Consider the following 19,504-nt stretch of genomic DNA (forward strand, 5'->3'; position numbering starts at 1 on the left):
CCACAGATACAGAAATGGAATTAACTAGGGAGTCCTGGCCAGAGTCTAATGGACCTAGATTTCTGGCTGGCGACACTAGTCTCTGTTTTTATTTTTAGACTGCAGCTTATTTTTGGCATCTCTTAAACTGATGTATTGCATCCCCAGGAAGATCTGCATTTCTCTGCGTGAACTGCGGGATGTTTATGTATCAATTGGTTGCATTTCTGGGGATCCTGAGAGATGAGATATACTCTAGCAATTTAAACTGCTTTTATTGTTATGCCTTAAGGGTAAATATAGGTCAAGTAATTTGAAATCGGCTGCCACTTGGAAGACAAGTTTTCTCTGGTTTCATTCCCATTTCTCATGTGGAAGTTTTGTTAAAGCATGTTGCTTGCAAAGCTTTAAGCTGATGCTTGCTGCCTGATACAGCAAAGCTTGCTGCCACGGGTGTTTCATGTAGGAAAGAAGAGACTTGGGCTGAGGGAAAAGAAGAGAAGCAGAGGGAAGTCTCTTGAGCTTGTTGTACACCTTTCCCTTCAGCAATATGAATAACATTGCTCCCCATCGGTACAGCCCCCTCTGTGGCTGCAGACAGAGTGGAAGCACCTGACAGGGAAAATACAAACTGGGAGCATGCTAATAATTAAAAAGGGACTTTCCCCGTGCAGGCAGCTGTGACATTTGGTAATGTTACGGTCTCTAGTTCTTCTCAGCAAGTAGGGATCTTGCAAAGGTGGAAAGAGCAGCATGGTGGGACTATGCAGGAAACCTACCCGGTGAGAATTCAGGATGGAGAGCTCTGCCAGGCAGAGGGTGAGCGTGGGCAGCCAGCGGGGCCGTGCCAAGCAGGGAGCTGCTTTCCTTTCTGTCTGGATTATGGATCCAGAAGTTTGAAGCTAGATCTGGATACAAATTTCCCTGCGTTACTAGATGGTATTTTGAGCAAACTGAAGACCTGAACTGAGTTACACTGGGCTGTCTGAGCAGGAGGCTGTGCACAGGCAGTGAGAAGCATCTGTCTCAGCACATAGAGTTTGCTCTGAGCCTCCTCGTGCTCCTGTGCAACCCTTGTGCCTAAAGTTGGTGGGTGCAAATCATCCTGGATAAACATAAAAAGCCAGTACGCTGCTCCTCTGTGAGCAGCGGGAGCCCGCTGCAGCAGACAGACACACGGCAAGCCTTGATTAGAAGCTGAACTGTGTGTGGGCCCAGGGATTTCCCTGGGGACGGATGTGGCAAACGAAGGGGCTAATGCACTGAGTGCTGTAGCTGTGCGTCTGCGATAGCAGGGGAGCTACCAGGGGAGGAAGCAGGAAATACTAGACAATACTAAGAGCATAACCCTGAGAAGAAAAAAAAAAAACAACAGAAAATGAACTTTGGGCTGGGTGCTTCCTGAAAAAGCCCTGGGACTGCCTCGAGGTCAGCTCCTCCTGTGCACACCCTCTTTGGAGGAAGGCAGGCTCTCTGCTCTCTGCACCTTCTCCTGGTGAAAGTCCTTTGGAGCCCCGAAGCCCAGCAGACCGCGTGGCTCTGGGAGGGGAAACCCCTATCTGCCACCCACAAATTACCTGAGGCTGACAACGGGTGTTAAGGGGGGCTTGGCTTCAAGTGTCTCAGTGCAAAACACACGTCAGGGTGCGCCAGGACTCTGCTCGGGAAGTTCCTAAGGTTTTAACCTCAGTGTTTTCCAGAATAGTTGTGGGCTATGCTTGGAGCTGGAGCATTGGCTGTGCCAGCAGGGAGCGTACACAGCGTTGCCAAGGGCTGGATGTGCTTCTGGGGCCATGTCCTGGTCCAGCCCATCCTTCCTCTACCTGTACAAATGACTGTTGATGAGAGTGGGGCAGCAGCACCTGGGGAAGCTCAGTTATTCTCTGCAGGAGAGCAAGCTGGGAGAAGAGCTCCAAGGAACGGCAAAGAGCTAGGCTGCATTTATAGGGGTGTTAGATGAGCTCTGATTTACAAACTGAGAGAGGCTAAAGGCAGGCTCAGGGGGGTTAAATGCAGATTCTTCCAAACATCCCGTGCGCTGCATGCTCTGGGTATGGCCGTGCACTCCCAGGACGCAAGTTCTCCAGACCAGGTTATAATGAAATCCTAATTTGCTTGCACAGCTCTTGCTCTCTCGTATTCTTATTTATTTTCATGCAGCCAACTGCTTACTCTGAGCACGACCTGTCCCAGGGCAGGTGATGGCTGGCAGTGAGTTCATGGCCACCTGTGGCAGCCAGGGGAAGAGCAGTGCCACTCCACAGAGCTGCTTCACCTCTGCTGCCTGGGCTGGCGGTCAAAGGGCGGCCATTCCTGCTGGTCCTGCCGTACCTGAGCTGCATGTAGCAAAGGGCAACTGGAAGCAACAGTGCATCTTTCAGAGGGTGCCGACGTTGGTGATTCATTACTGGAGCTGCGTTGGGGAGGAAGAGGGAGCAGATGGAGACGGCACGCAGATTTTCCAGCCTGGACGAAGTTTAAATTTATCCCTCTCCAAGGCTGCATCCGTTCCTGGGATGATTTCCCATTTGCCATATGCCTTTTAGGGCTCAGATTTCTTCGGATTTCGTGGGTGTTGTTTACTAACTTACGGCTGTGGTGTTTCCCAGATGGAAATATCTCTCTGGGATAAGCCCCTGCCTTTCTTGGACAGACGGTTTGTTCACAGGCAGTAAGTTCAGTTCTTCTGCGAACTCCCTGTCCTGTGTGTGAGTCATGGTGACGTCTGGAGGGCCTGCACACAGCATAGCCCTGGCGACACGCAGTGCCTGCCTTCCCTAGGTGTGCGGGAACCCTGGACAAATGAGGAAAAGTTAATCCTCGAGTTCTTCCCAGACTAAATTTCTGAGCAGGGAAAAATATAACTTGCTTGGGAAAACCCTGACCTCTGGCAATACAGACTTCAGGCCAGGGGTTTGGTTTTATGCTTGAGACAGGAAGATTCATGAAGTCTATGAAACACATTTGTGGGAAAGCCAGCAAGGGAAGTGGGATGGGAGGGGGTGATTTCCCCCAGAGCACTGCAGAGAAGCCGTATCGGTCCCTCTTTGAAATAAGTGTTTGACAGTCGCACTATTTAATTCTTCTGCCTGCATCCACAGACATGAACCCTTTTCTTGGCTGCATCCCCTGCCTCCCAAAGCCCAGCATCCCACTATGGCCATCGCAGCTACCTCCTGTATCCTCACAGGCTGGCACTTCTTTGCTCCTGCAGACCTGGGAGGTAGAAGACATCACAGTTAACATATCCTCGTCTCCCAGGAGCCTACAGGAACCTGACCCCTTGCAGGACTCAGCTGGCTGTACACCTTGTGTCTCACCCTCTGTGCATATACAGCAACACCCTGTCCATCACGTTTTATGCGTATCTTCCCTTCTAAGGAGAGTCCTCGCTCACCCACCTGCCTGCTGTTCCTGTCGTGGTGGTGCCCATCTGTCTGTCGCTGCCCAGGACAGCCTGCTGGCGCAGCTTGGCCAAGCTGTGTGCCCGTGCAGCCCCACGCTTCTGTAAGGCATCTGGGATGTGTGTGAGCAATTAGCTAGTGAGTAATGAACAGCAGAAGGGTGTCTGTGGATTGTGTGCATGAGATGCCTTCTCCCACCCTTTCTAGCAAGCAGCATCATGTCCCTGTCACCTCAAGGTCACTCAGGCTGTGTGACCATGGAGAAGCCTGAGCCCTCCCGCGTGGGGCTGAGCGGCAGCTCCCCGCTCTCTGGGCTGGGAGTGCAGTCCCTCCCACTCCCCTTTTGGTTGGGAGCTACCTGCAGGCCTCTGTGACTCCTTCCATATGTTTGGCTTAGCTGATCTCAAATGACAATGTACAGTAGGATAAAGACCAAGCCAGATCACCCAGTGTCAGGCACAGCATGACTGTGAGACCTAGTTACACTCCTGTATCCCTTAGTACCTTCCCTCAGCTGCCTCATCTAGAGGTCTCTGATAAACATTGTTTTGATGCTACCGATCCCGGGGAGCACAACAGTGGTCCGCGGAGGCCTCATACCCGGAGGAAGCTGTTGATCTGTTGATTGCAGGGAAGGAGGCATGGGCACACTCTTGCTGCTGGAGCAGCGGTCTGCTCATTTGGGCTTTTCCAGACAGCTCCAGGTGGGAAAATTTTAACATCAGCTCTGAGCATTCTGGCTCTTGCACTTGCACGGTGCTGTGCAGGCAGAGCCTTCTTACCCCCTTCAAATGTGGGCAGGGGTTACAGAGTGGGGTATGCAGCCCCTTTCCCCTTGTGCTTGTCTGCAGGGAGATGCTGAGAGCTTGACCACCACACGAGCCCTCCCACATAGGCAGGCACTGCTGCGGGGCTGGGGCTCAGTCTGGCTTTGGGGGAGCGGGGCAGTGGGTCTGGGCCCCTCTGTGGAGGAGGGGGCAGGAGGGCAGCATAAGGGGGGGTCTTTGCTTGTGGGGGCAAGGGTGAGGTGTGCTTAAGAGGGTGGAGGAGGAAACATCTCAGCTTATGTGAGCTGTTGCACTGATGCCCTCACAGGTGGCACCCACACAAACAGAGTTTGGAAAAACCCCACTTCAGCTTAGTTTAGCCCAATTTTATTTAACCCTGATGGAGTGAGCTGCTGTGAGAAATCGTCCCACATATGATCAAGCATGCATTGGCAGAGGCAGGAACAGTTCCCAAACGGTTCCTTTCCTAAGGACCATCCAGAGGGACCCAAATGCATTGTCTTACAGGAATGATGGAGCCTCTGGGAGGTGGATTGGGCAGCTAAAAGCCTGTCCTCAGGCACCCAGCTGCACACCAGTTTCAGCTGCATCATCAAAGTGAGTCATTCAATAAAAACAATTAGCTGAAGAAATATCACTAAACAGTAATAATTATCCAAATGTCCTACCATTGACCATTTAGATGACTAAATCCACACAATCAATTGGGTTAGTGAATGCTAATTCGAATCTAATAACTTTCTGGTTTATTTAATTATGTGTAAAGAATTCACCTGCAATGTTATGACAGGATGGGGCAGCGGAGCAGCCAGGTTCTCGGGCACCTGCCTTCCCTGTGGCCTCCATGCACATGTCCCCAGGCTGCCAACAGCACATGCAGTGTCCACCAGTCAGGCTGGGGAGCAGAAGAGCAATGACATGACATCTAGGGCCTTTTGACTGGGCAGGCAGCAGCTTTCATGGGCTTTAGAGGGACTTGTGCCTGCACAGAAATGTGGTGTGGCCTCTGAGGAGGGGCTACATTCTCCTTTCTGCCTCCTTGCCTGAAGGGTCTCATGGGGATCTGAATCTCCTAAACTGGATGACTGGGCAAAATGACACAAACTCCAGGAATCATATATGTGCCTGAGAATAAGGGTATGGAGGGAACTCATGCTTAAAAATGACAATTAGAATTTCAGCCAAGAGCAAATCACACTCTGTACCCGCGTTGGAAATGGACCCTCTGGTGCAAGCTTTTCCTCTCTCCTACTGCCCTTGCGGTACCTAGACTCTGGATGCACACAGGTCTTCTCTGAAGTGCTTCATGCTGTGGATGGACTGTGATACACGGTCCATTTTGTTATGTATGTGTGTTACTGTGTTGTATCTGGACATTGGCATCATGCTTGCCACCACAGTAGCTGGATATTTAGAAATGATGAAAGTTATAGATCCAGTGGGATTCAGCTTGGTGCTGGAATTGCCCTCAGTCTTCCCACAAAGGCACAGTGAGCTCCTCCATCCCTGCTGCCAACAGACCCGCTCTTCTTAGCTAGTATCTGTGCATGCTCTGAAGAGATGAATTCAGGAAAGCTTTTTATCAGCATTTCAAGAAAGGAATCAGCGAAAGTACCAGGAAGGCGGCCTGCCCTGAAAACTGGTGCGTGCCATGGTGTTTTTGCACATCTGTACAAATCGTTATGTTTAGCTCTTCTCGTGCTCTGCAAATGCAGGAAGGAGCGAGCGTGTCTGGTGTAGGGACCGGTGTCGTACTTTCACAACACGAGGTGCCAGGGATGGCGAAAACCCAGCATCTCTGAGGTCAGCGGCCGTCAGGCTGCGCTCACGCCTCTGGTGACGATGCCCCATCCATTGAACCACGTTTTTCCCTTCAGGTGAAAAACAGCGCAGGCATCAACAAGGCAAATTTCTCCTGCCGCCCGCTATCTGTTCTCGCTACGACAGTGCAGGGTTTTCTGAACGAGTCTAACACGCAGTGAATCACCAGGACGCGCCGCAGCTGGACCAGCTTGGTCTTGCTTGCACTCGGTGTCCGCAGCAGGTCCGGCAGCGAGGGCAGGAGCTGCCCCAGGGAGCTGGGAACATTTGCCATGAGCTGAGGGAGCCTGGCCATGCTGTTGGTAGCACATGGGGGCAGCAGGGGCAGCCCTTGTACCGCAAGGACAGGGCTTCTCTGCCTGTCTGCCAGTATTAACATTCATCTGTTCTCTAAGGCAGGCAGGTTTTATTTTTTTTAGGTTGTTCTGTGTAACATAATCATATTGGAGTAGAATTCTTCTACCTAATCAAATGAAACTTCATGTAGTTAGTTTGTCATTAGCATTTACTAACGAATGTGATTGTGAGGATTTAGTTTCTCACATGGTTAATAGGAAGGCATTTAGATAATTACAGCTGTCTAGTGTCTTTCCACTGCTAATCACTTTTGCTGCCTGGTTCATTTCCAGACCAGCAAGTGAATCTCTGGCACACAGCTGTGCAGGGAAACTGCTTCTGTGGTTGTGTGCTGCTGTTTCCCTGATATGATGCTTTGTAGGTGTGAAGTCAGTTCCCAGCTCCATCGTAAGTTTCATGTGAACTTCAGAAAATCACAGCCTTGCCGTGATTCAGCTTTTCCACTTGGCTGTGCCATGTCAGGCCACGTAGTCAAGCACCCTGTCCTTGACACTGGCCAGCTGAAGACACCTGTGGAAGAAAAAATACAAGCAGATAAATATGTGATGGTCCTGCCCCCGGACTGCACATCCAGCTTTCAGAGCTGTAGGAGCTTCCTGTGCACCTGTGTTTAGCACCCACTTGTGGGTTTAGCTGCAGTGAATTTATCTAATCCCTTGGTGGGCTTCTCCACGTCTTTGGCTTCCACAATACCCTACGACAATGAGATTTAATTGTACATGCACTGAAAAGAAAACTCCACCAAAACTTCCTGGTGTTTGTTTTGAAACTACTAGGTGATATTTTAATTGAGAAAAAGGAATACTTCTGTTATGTGAAACAGGGAATGAGATTTGTTCTTCACCTTTTCAGGCCACCTTTGATGTGACTGAGCTGTCACTACCCTCTGCTGTCTCCTTTCCAAGCTTAAGCTAGTCCTGCTTCTAACCTGGTTAGTTTTTTTTTCATAGGGGAGCCTTTCCATACTTGGTGACCTTTTACAGAACCTATTTTTTTTCTGGTTATCTCTTTGATACAGGGTGCAAACTGTATTTCAGAAGGATTTATAAAAAGACATAATGATGTTTTCTGCTTTGTCTCTATTTATTCCCATCAATTCCAATAATTCTTTCTGCTGTTTTGCCCACCATGGAGCCCAAGTATCTTCCACAGCTCTGAGATTCGTTTCTTAGTAAAACCAGTTCATTTAATGCCCATGACTGTACATGTATAAATAGATTTTTCCCCTCCGGTGCTGTATAGTGCATTTGTTGCTGTGGAATTTAATGAAAAACCTACTTGTTATTGCTGTGCTACATCACATTATGAAATATTTCTGCACTTCTCCGTTGTAGTTTAATCTGTTCTGAACAATTCTGTATCACCTGCAGCGTTCGCTACTTTGCCCTTCACTCCCTTTTCTGGATTATATATGGATATGGTAAGGAAACGAGCATTGCTTTCTTTAAAGGCAAAATCTGGGGGAGGAAACGTGTCTGTTATACAAGTTAATCTGTTATAATGATGATAACAATAATTCTCATAAACTTTTCTGTCATTGCTCTGTCCTTTGATAGCTGCCCTGTTAATAACAAACAATTCAGTAGCTGTTTGGAACAGCGCTGTTTTTTTAGGAGCTAAATGGGTCAAGGGCTTTCTGGCAGTGGAGGAGATTTCAATAGTGGTAACATGAAGAGAACCAGGAAGAAGCTGTTTCTGGCTAATAATGAAATTCAAATTGAGAGCTGTGCCCACTGGTCTGAGAGAAGTACCCGTGTACCCTCGGAAACTTCAGCATCCCTCCCAGCAGTCGCTCCTCAGTTTCTTAGGACTTTAACTGTAATTTTTATTTTAAACAATACTATATTTTAAAAAAAATATTTTTATTTTATCACTCCTTCCCCCTTGTCCTTTCTCATTTACTCCGATGGCACGTTTGCTGCGGGCACCCCACCTCTGTCCTGCTCCCCCTCCCCCGCAGTGCCGGTGCAGGGCCGGTGCAGGGGCAGGGCAGTGCCGGTGCAGGGCCGGGCCGGGCCGGGTGCCCGGCGCCGCGCAGCCCAGCCCCGCCGTGCCGGTCCCGCCGTGCCGGCGCCGCCCGCCGCTGTCCCGGCCCGCCCGTGGCCTTGCCGCAGCCGCGGGCGCTGCGCAGGGCGGTGCTCTGTTTCCCTCTAGTGGTGCCTGAGCCCTGCAGAAAAGCGAAGCGTCCCCGCCGAGGGGCCGGCGCGGCTTTGCGGGGGTGAAGGGCCGGGTTTCAGAGCTCGCAAAACGCATCTTTCCTTCAGTGACCGACCCGCGCCGGTGGCAGCGTGTCCCCGTGCGAGCAGCAGTGGGTCTACGGCAAAAATATAGCCCAGTTTCCTTCATTAGGCTGCCGAGGTATGCATTTATGAAGTATGCTTGATCCCTCCTTGCACACGTGAAGCGGTGGTTCGTTGTTGTGTTCTGGTTCGATAGCAGCACTGTTTGGTGCAGCCCAACTCCACCAGCATTTGGCCCAGCGTTCCTGGCACGGCTGAAGAGCCTGCTTCCAGGAATCCGGATTTGGTTGAGTTAGGATGCTGAAGCATCAAGGTTGTTCCTGATCACCTGTTGCATCTGTGTGGGAAGTCCGTGTCAGGCTCTGTGACTCTCTCACTAATTTGCTGTTACCTAGTGTTACAAGCAACAGGCAGAAACTGAGGAGAATGGTGAAAATACGCATACTTTAAATATCCAAGGAAGAAAGCATTAAATATGTCAGAACTGAGGTAAAATACCTTGTACAGACAAGAAACTCTTCACAAATAACAACCAAAGATGTACTCTTGCTACTACATAAGCCTTCTTGTAAGCTCCTTCTCCACAGCTACTTGCAGGGCCTTTGAGCTTTCTAGAGATGTTCTGGGTCAGGGGGTTTTCACACCCTTTGAGAAATGTCCCACATCTCAAGGCAGTTGGAAGTGGGTAGCTAAATCCTCCAGATCCTCTTATATCTGATGTAAATGCCATCAACAAATGTATTTTGCAAAGATCCTTAACGACAAGAGCTCGGTGCAGTACGGAGCACACTGGCTTGAGCCCAAAGGTGGAGGAGCCCTGCCTCCAGGGTGTCCTGCCCGAGGATGCGGTGCCCTATGCCCCACCATCCTGAGCAATTTGGAGTTACTCTGGGCAAGCATAATTACATGCCTGCTGCTCGCTGCCTATTGACTGTGAATGCTAGAAAGTCCGATGCAGGTGTTTGTAACCTGTCCTGTGCAACATTAACCAGATCAAAGACTTGGGAGGAGCAAGGTGCAGGACCTCTAGGTCTGGTTGCATTAGATCGTTGCCCTGTGCCACTGTGTCACTGTGTTTCAGAGTAAACCTCTCTCCCCTTGCTCAGTCTGACTGCACGGTCTCTTCTGAAACAAGCAAGACTGTGGGCAGGGCAGAGGTTGAGGGGATGCTACCTGTTGCTGATCCACTTTTGACTGTCTTGGGACCCTCATGCTGGCAATGTCACTTTGATTCTCCACTACTGCCCTTGTCCTCACTCCTTCCATGTATTTTCCTGCTAACCTAGGATCTCCCTCTGTCTCAGTCCCTTCATCAGCAGCTGCTAGAAGCCATTGAATGGCTGCACTCTTCTCGTTGGTGTGTTGGTGCAGCTCCAGCTCCCCAAACCACAAGCAGCACTGACTGCTGAACTGCAGACGCTCTTTTTTGATTTTCATGCGTATGTGCCATCATGAAAACAGCATTTGGCAAAGATTGTCAAAAGCTCTCCCTGGTAAAGCTCCCTAAGCATAGAGCATCCTTCTTCATGTCTGTTTTTTCCCCTTCCCCTTCAGAAAGACCTCAGGCTGGGGGAGAGTCTGTGGCATACGTCATTGATTTGGGCAGATGAATACATGAAAAGATTACTGGGGTCTCCTGGTGAGAAAAGGAAACATTGTTTTGTTCCTCAACATCTGTTAGGGGAAGCAGGTAATTTTTCTGATTATTTATCTTAAAATTAAAAAGCTATTATGGGTACTTTAGAATGTTATTAGTGTGTTTAAGTAAAGTAGTAACATTAATAGGTAAAGTAAATAATATTGATTAACGCATGTTCATTAAGGTTATATCTTTTAAATATTATTGTTATTATATTAAGTCTAGTAGGAACAGCTTTAAATGTTCTTAATTAGCTTTTACTTGGGCAAAGCACCAGCACTGGGAATGGCAGAGCAATGACTGGCGGACGTGCACCCAGCTCTAGGAGGGATGCAATCGCGGGACTCGGGCAGAACTCAGATGGTTCGGTTCAAAGCTGTGACGATGAGAACTGCCTCACAGCTGCTGTCTGACCCCGGCCTCAGGTCTGTGAATGATGCAGGTTCATGTGACCCTGGCCTGAAGTCTACAGATGCAGCCCTTTCGTGTGGCAAAGAACTTCAGCTGCTGAGAGTCCGATACCCCAGCCCCCATCCGGACCCCCAAGATTCCCCAGGATCCTCAGCCTGTTACCCTGCAGAGCCTTGCTGGCATGGGCTTGGGACAGCTGGCGCTTTCTTTGGAAACAACCTCTGCTTCCTGTTTTCACCAGGTCAGTGGATAACGCATTGGGGACCTGAGTTGCATCCCTTCTTCCCACCTGGGAGAGCACCCAGGCCAGTGGGTCTCCCATACCTCGCCTTTGGCACGGTGCCGCTTCAAAAATGCTTTTAGTGCAGAAAAAAAGAGCAATGGGAAAACATTTACACAGAAGAAGTGGTGTCAGCTCCAGTCCCTGCTCATGGCTACCCAGTGACTATTTCACAAGAAACACAAGCTCTTGCTGGAACATGGCCCAAAGCCCTGAACACCCCTCTCCCCAGGGTAGCACTCCCTTTCCTTTGGCATCTCTTGCAGTCTCCTGAGGATGCTGAATGTTTACAAGAGGTCAAAAGTGAATGGATGAAAAAGCCTATCTATTAAGTCTATAAATACAAAGACACCACTCAGGAATTGAGTGATTGAGGATTGAGCCAAAGATTGCCAGCTGTTGAGAGTATATTCAGAAGAAATATCACTTTATGCTTTCCTATTCCTATACTTTTCCTCAAGCATCTGCTTTTGGCCACTGTAGGAGACAAAATACCAGGCTAGATGGGCTTTCAGCAAGCAAACAGAATATTTTTAGGACAGATAAAGCCACACAGGCCTTTCTGTGCTGCCTTGTTGGTAGTGTGTCACAAAATCCCTATTTTCCTGTGAATGAGTCTCTGGCAGTGGTTTTGGTTGTGTCAGAAAATGAAAGATTAACCAGATAATAAAATAACAAAAATGAGAATAACAGCTTTAAGGTTGCAAAGTTAAGCACTTAGAGGGAAGAAAAATGTCAAAATAAGGTGTCTTGTAATGATCTTTGGGAATCTTCAACAAGTTACAATCCTATCTGATGCCCTCCCATGTGTACTAGGAGATAGATTTGCTTTACACAATAATACTCTATTTTTTCCGTAGAGTCCTTCCTTTGTTCAGATCATAGGGTCAGGGTGACTAGAGTTGATTGAAGAGGACAAGGTGAAGGAGAAGGTAGCCAGCAGAGTCCTACCTCCTCCTCCTCCTGCCTGCAGGAGCTCAAGGGCAGGGAAGGGAGCTGCTGGTGAACACTGAGGATGGCTGCTGAGCGAGACCCTGCCCCTGAGCGTGCACCAGTTCGATGCTGGGTGTCTTGAGCAAAACCACTTTTTTAGACAGAGGACATAGACGGCTCCTCATTTCTGGGTGCTAACTGAGGGCACCTGGTGCTTATCTGTAGAAATGTTTGCCCCCAGCACAGCTCAGGTCAGCTAAAGCTGTGCGTGGCTGACAGCTCCACGTATTATCTAGTGAAATTTCTACTTCAGAGAATGAGTCTAAATTCCTTTTTTCACAGGAAACAGGATTAACTCACAGTATATATATTTTGAAGGATGTATCTTTGTTTATAGCAGTGGCCATGCAGTCATTTATAGTTAGGTACTTTAATACAAAAATAACATGAGAGGAAGTATTTTGATGGCAACACTACTGATAGCCAGAATGTTGTCTCATACTATACATGTAAATACTTGTAAAGGGCTCCCTTCCAAAATTGGATGTCTTGGTGTAATCATTCTTTTGCTGTGAGCAGATGTGCTTATACAGGCAGCTTTTCATGTTGCCAGCCTGATAAATCTGAGCAGACAGCAACCGATAGGAAGACAGTCTGTCCTCTGACAGACAGGCACTATTTGTGGTGTCCAATGCTGCAAAGTTAAGCAGCGATGGGTAGTCCCTCTGCCCAGGACCCGGCAGGCCTCTGAACCTGACAGGGGATTCTGCTCCCTTAACCCCCAAATTTTCACAAGTCAGCAAAAGTTCTTTGTTCCTGTCATCTCTCATACTATTTTCAGTTCCTTGTTTGAGTCTGGTAACACTTCCACTTACGTTAATTGTTGCCTTCCCACCTCAAATGTAAGATTTTTTCGTTATCTTTTGGCGTCATGTTTGTCAGCTTTCCCCATCTGCCTCTCTTCTGCCTTGGGGACTCTTCCCTCACCGGTGGCACTGCTGGTCTCTCGGGTGAGGTTACGGTTCAGGGGTGGGTTACTAATGCTAAATGTCACTCATGCCTCTACAGGCTTCTTGGTCTGAGTAAAACTAAGAGAGTTTCCTTTGGGACACCTATGATGTAGAAGAAAACACGAAGATTAAAGGTGGGTTCGTCATGCCTAGACTGAGTTGCCTGTGGTCCCAGCTGTGCCACAGAGAGACCAAAAAGGCTGTCCAGAAGGTCTGCTTTAGGCTATGGTGAGATGCCCCTGAAGGTGTCTGTCTCTCCACTGAGCGTGGAAGGCATTTAACCAACTGATTTAGATGACACACCTATTTTTTAAGTAACTAACATTCAGTGACATGAGGGGGGACATCTTGACCTTATGTTCCTAGAGTCAGTTGTTGTCCCATGAAAGGAGTGACAATACAAACAAAAAAACCAACCAGTTTCATAACCTATTAAAGGATGACTGAGAGCTAAGGAAAAGAATGTATTTTTCTAATATGTTGCCGTACTTGTGCCTTGCCTGAAAAAAAAAGTCACTGTGAAAAAACACACCTGCAACTCAACCCGAAAATTGCCTCCCAACAATAAATGAAGATATCACTTCCCTCTGTGATGAAGTTAAAGTGTAATTAAGGTTATGTTGCTTCGGAAAAGTTCATTGATGATGTGATGGGTAGAGGGAGGCGAGACTGCGGCGATGAAACGTGCTGGAAATTAGCATGAGGTGTTATGCACTCACAGCAATCTTTCACATGTCCTGGCAGTTTGTCATGAGAGCATCTGTTGAAGGAGGTGATGCTTTGACTGTGATACGCAGTGTGAAAGCATGCCATAAACAGAGGATAGAGTGATGGGGTATTTTCTAGAGTATTGGGTCTAAACTTAACGTAAGCAGATTATTAGGTGGGGGGGGAAGTGTATGTAAATAACTATTGGCGTAGATTATCTGTGTGGAAGCATGACAGAACTTCCCCTTGAAGTGAGAAATATCTAAAATAAAAAAATTCTAAAAAATTATCTAATTCCCAACATGTCTAGAGTTTACAGTAGAGACTGCAGCAAAGAGAGTGAAGTTTTTTACTCTTCATTTTTATTGTCTGTTCTTATAATTAAAATCACTAGAAAATGTCATTTAAGAGCAAATTTAAAATAAAAAGAACAAAACTTACACAAAGTCCCCAAACATAACAAAAAACCCTTTAGGTGTTGACACATCCTATCATCAGGTTTAGAAGGTAAGTACAAGAAAAACGATTGTTATCAGGTGTGAATTAACATATAGTGAGTTTGCTCCCAGCTGAAGAAGGTGACAGATATAACACATGCATTAATAAAACTCCAAATGAAAGGTATGGCTGTCATTAGGGATGGTACTTGGAGAAATGCTATTGATTTCAGAAATTGAATTTAATTTGATGGCTTTTACTGTAATTAACACAATGGTTTGTACCAGCATAGATCTCTTAACATTATTATCTAAGGTGACAAATTATGAAATTAGATGTTCATTTAAGAAGTAATTCAAAATTTCCAAAGGTTTTCTTGAGTCAATGGGTCTCAGTTAATTTCCTGAGAGCAAACAGACCTCACTTTTTTTATCCTGTCAGTTTTCTGCCAATGGAGGTACTCCTGATTTACATCAATGCTGCAATGAAGGCCGCATATACAAAGGAAACATTCACAGGTTCTGATGAGTTCTTGACAGCCTCTATTGTATACACTTTGCAAGCTTGAAAGGTATTTTCTCTGTAGCATTAAATTTTAATGGTACTGAATGTAACGTGTACGTATAATAACAATAATTCACTTTCCTTGTGTTCACCCATTTACCTTGTCATATATCTGCTAGATGCAGGGTCTGGTTCTCTTCTCTTTTACACCTGTTTTACCCGAGGGCTGTTTATTTTGATGGAGTTACTCCTGATTTAGACCTGTGTATATGAATCTGTTATCTCAGAGAGGTAAATTAATGCTTTTAATCAAGACCACTCTTCTGCCTACCCATCAACATCAAAGCTTAGACATGCTATTAGTTATTGAGAAAGGAAGCACGGTGTGAGTAAGCAGCCCTCAGCTATTTCTGTTTCCCCATTACCAGAATTTTAGCACTATTACCTCAAAACCATGAATAATTTTATCCTCGCTGTTCCTTGGAAAGGCTATATATCCCCATTTTACAGAGCAAAGCCACAAAAGGCTGCAGGATTTAGGCAGAAATGAGATGCCTAAACCTAAATCTAATCCTCAAGACCACTTTTTTCAGCTGCTACCCAAAGTCTCCCTACTTTGAAGGTGCCTCTGTTGTGGACATTGAAGTCCCACATACCTGAAGATTTCTTTCTGGCCATACCTTGAAGGACCTCAGTCTTGTCAGGGCATAGCAGCTGTATGTCTAAGCTTTCCCCTATCAGAGCCTGTGGCCTCAGCAGGACTCTCCCCAGTGGAGGGTGAATCTGCCACCATGTGCTTGGAGTGTGCTGAAATCCTCAAGCCAGATTTCACATTTAACACCAGCAGAATCACTTACTTTTTTTTTTTCCCTTCCCTTTTCCCAGACACAAAGAGCTCTGGCAGCATTATCATTGGTCTTATATCCAGTAGTTGAATGAATAGATCAGTCATGCGGGATGTATCTGAGATAGCAGCAGACCCTCTGTTTGGGAGGATTCAGATCTGTCTGAGCATGCTTCCAGTTAACTGCCCAAGCCAAGGGCTAAAAAGTAGGACTTTCCAATTTACTGAGATCCACTAATCTCACTGAGGAGTGGTGAAGAAGATGCAGTGCATCATCTCTGTGTCTGCATGCCACCGTCTCAGGTGGAACCAGGACACTGTGCTGGACTTGTTTCCTCAGAGATGGGTAAGAAATATGGGAATTCATGCTAAATTCCTTGTGATCTGGGCAAAATATTCCTGTAGGCAACCCTGCTATAAGGTACTATATAGAACAACTGTTGCATGAAGAAGTATGAGCCATTCTTGGAATAGAGACTGGAACAGATGGCTAGATTTTCATCTGTTGTTTGTCTTAGCCAACAAGAAACAAAGCTGATCTCCCTCTTCCCCAGTCTCCATGAGTATTTAAATAATTCAAGAACAGTGACGTCATTTCTACAGAAGGAGTGGAGGGTGCCCCAATACAGCTAACTGTCATCAGATGGTGAGGGACGCTCTCTCAGAAAGGGGAAGGGTGGACTCTCCTTAGACAGATAAAAGCATTGAGTCTGGTTTCCTCTGTCTTGGGTGAGTGTGCTGAACTGTTGTATTAGGGTGTAAAACATGCTGTAATATGTTACAGAAATACATAATCCCCTTTTTGGTTTTCCAAACACATAGCTGACATGCCTACCTTAACAAGAGGGTGCAGGTCTCCGAATCCCAAGTGAGCAAAGGCACTTACATGCAATGCTGAACTTGAGTGCCCAAGTCCTAAGGAAGGTTGGAAATTAAGATATAGCAGCCTTAATATTGCCCATTGGCCACCTTATGTTTTTCCCTGCTCCCTGTGATGGCAGCTGTGAACCTAACTGCGAATTGTCCTCGGCTCTCCAGGAGACGCTGGGTGCTCAGGCAAGGGCTGTGCTACCTGCCAGGGGAAGCTGGCACCTGCAGGCTGGGTGCTGCAGCAGTGAGCCAGAACAGTGGTGACAAGATCCTTTCCTGGGTGCGGCGAGATTAGCAAGCCATTTAAATGGCATTTAGGCACTTCAAGACAGAGATAAGACACATCTGGTGGCATTGCTGGGCCCGTTCTCCAGCCCCCGGATTAATGGAGAGGAAATAACCCAAGCGGTGGGACCCGCGCCGCCGGGCTTGGGGAAGCGAGAGGGGAAGAGCGGCGGGGCCGGGGTCGGGGCCGGGGTCGGGGCCGGGGCCGGGGCTGGGGCCGGGGCCGGGGCCGGTGCGATCGGTCCTGGCCGGGGCCGCGCCCGGCGGAGCTGTCCGACCCCGCGGTGCTGAAACGCCGCGTAATGACAGCGCCGCGGTGGCGGCTAATCCCGGCTCGGCCTCCTCCCTCCTCACTGCCGCTCCCAGCAGAGCCCGGCAAGTACTCGGGACGTGAAGAGCAAGGGCCAATTAATTTTTTAAAATACAAGGTCACACGTGCAGACTGCAGTCCGTCTTTATTTGTCGGCTGATTATAGCTGTAATTGCTTTGCTATTTATCCGTGGAGCAGCTTCCCCCATATTGAGGATAACGGCATTAGGAGCCTCATGAAGAATACTAATTACTTAAACCCAGAACTTTAAATTTCAGGTCTTAAAGGCAAATGGAAGAATTAATTAAAAAAGGAGATTCAAGCCCAGGTAGATGGTTAAATGCGCTGAAACAATATACATGCAAGGCTGCTGACCTAAACAATATTCCTTATCAATGTCAATGGCAGAAAAGAAAATGAGGGAACAAATTGATAAGCAATTCAGCTATAGAATTATTCTAGGGAGACCGTTAGAAAAGTGCACATTTATCAAAACAAACATCGTGGTGCAATACTGTTCTAATGTGAATTGATGAAAAATTAGTAATAGTTATTCCCAAAAGAGAAAAAATTCTTTAAGCTTAAAAACTAAAAGCTAAACTCTAGTTTTACTTCTGCACATGTAATTTGTCAGATGAGAGGAGTAATGAATAAAATTATAATTAATAATAATAAAGATAATAACAAGTTTCTATTGATGCCTGTAAATACATCTTTGTTCATCACATCACGACTAATAGAAACGTTCAGAAAGTAGTTAAGAGAGATTTTTTTTCAAACCAAATGGCTAAGAAATATAATCCTGCTGTACCTCAGTAATTGTTAAAGGAAGGACCCATTATCTTAATTATGTTTCTAGAGCAAACATTATTTCAATGTGATAAAAGATGACACTAAAGGTAAAGCTACAGCAGATGTTACATGAGTAACAAGCCAATATGCCCACATTCTGGTAATTTCTCGCCCCCTAGACATGTTCTCATTAATCTGTGATTAATAGGATTTGAGTATAGTAAATGATGTTGATCTATTGTCTGTCTTTGTCCCACGCCATAGAGAGAGCAATTTGTCAGCTCAGCTTTTGTGTGACTATTTAATAGCAAAGAGAGGAAGAGAAAAGACGCTAATCTTCTAATTGGCATCTATAGAGAAAGGTCTAAGAACACAGCCTGCCTGGAAATAGGTTGTGTGCAATTCCTATACCTGCGAGGCTTAGACAGGCAGACAGCCCCAGGTGCCCAAGGAAAAGGAACTGTATGTATCTACCACACCGTCACCTGCTGTCCAAAGGGAGATTGGAGAGCAAGGCACGCTGTAGCACAAGGTACAATTGCTCACTCTTCAAAGTCTGTTATGTTTCAGCCTGTTACATGTCAAGAGAGTACCTCTTGACTGGTGTGACTTTAATAAAGACAGCAAGCTTCTTCCTTCACAGAGCAGAAAGAAGAATGCGGTGAGGGAGGAACAGCGGGCAATGATGGAGACCAGAACAGTCCTCTCACCAGGAAAACAGGAATCAATGGAGGGACCGTGAAGTGCCCAAACACCTTTCCAGAGATGTCAGGTGAACAATGGCTTCATGCTAAGATGGTGCCACTTATAATTTGACTGTCCTCCTTAGGTGCTAAGGTTACCTAATAAAATGATTGTTCCTCACATAGGACAAAATGTAAACAACCTCACAATTAAGTCACTAGTGCCAATTCAGTAAAGCATGTAAGCCGCTGCTCAAAACTAAGCATAAGGACAAGTGCTTTGCTAAGCTGTGTTCCCTCAGATGCCTTTTCCCCATCCCTGTGTGTCTATTTGATGTCCTCCGAAAGGTCAGAATCAAGACTTGCTTTTTGGGTGCAGTTGAGGAATGGATCCCTCTGGCACATCAACCTCTCAGCAAAATGCAAGTTTGTTTCATGTAATGATTTCCTGAGTGGTGAATGTAGCTGAAGAGTTCCTCATTCAGTTTAACCACCTGAGCCATTACGACAATACAACTATTTAAGGCAACTATCTAAAAAATATTATTTTTTTGAGAACCTATGTAATTTTTTTACTGGTGCAATTTAAGGCACATTTCTGTAAACAGTTTTATCAATCCAATGGGTGGAACCAGTATATTTCATCGAAGGGTGGGACTTTCTTAAACCAGCTTTGCCACTTGGAAATTGTGCTATGGACCTGAGCATAAAGTTGTTTCTACCTATGTAACTCTTCGGTGGATATAACAGAAAATCTTTACTGTCTCTGTTTTAATGCTAATACAGGTGGGCAAGTTTTAATGGAAACTGATAAAGGATAAGGATTGGATAAAGACATGTTTCACTAGAGGAAGAATAAAACCACAGACAGAACTGAATCTGATTTAAAAGAGAGAAGAGGGGAAGGAGTTGATAGTGCTGAGGTTAAAAAAAGTGGCTGTCAGTAGTGTGTGCTTATGTTTACAGTATTTACTGCCACATTTCACAATCACGTCCCTGTATGAAGCCGCCAGAATCCACTGCTGAGGTGTATGAACCAGCACTTTGGCATGTACAGCAGCCGTTGTGGTGGCCAGGCTCTGCAGTGAAAATGCTGTCGGGATGTGGAGAGCAGATGTGAGTCTGGGCAGGGACAAACCAAGTGGGGAAGTGGGGCGAATTGTACCATCTTGTATATGAATTTAGGAAAATAGAGCATTTCCCTGCT

The sequence above is a fragment of the Nyctibius grandis genome, chromosome 4 (assembly GCF_013368605.1).
Source record: "Nyctibius grandis isolate bNycGra1 chromosome 4, bNycGra1.pri, whole genome shotgun sequence".
Taxonomy (NCBI): Eukaryota; Metazoa; Chordata; class Aves; order Nyctibiiformes; family Nyctibiidae; genus Nyctibius; species Nyctibius grandis.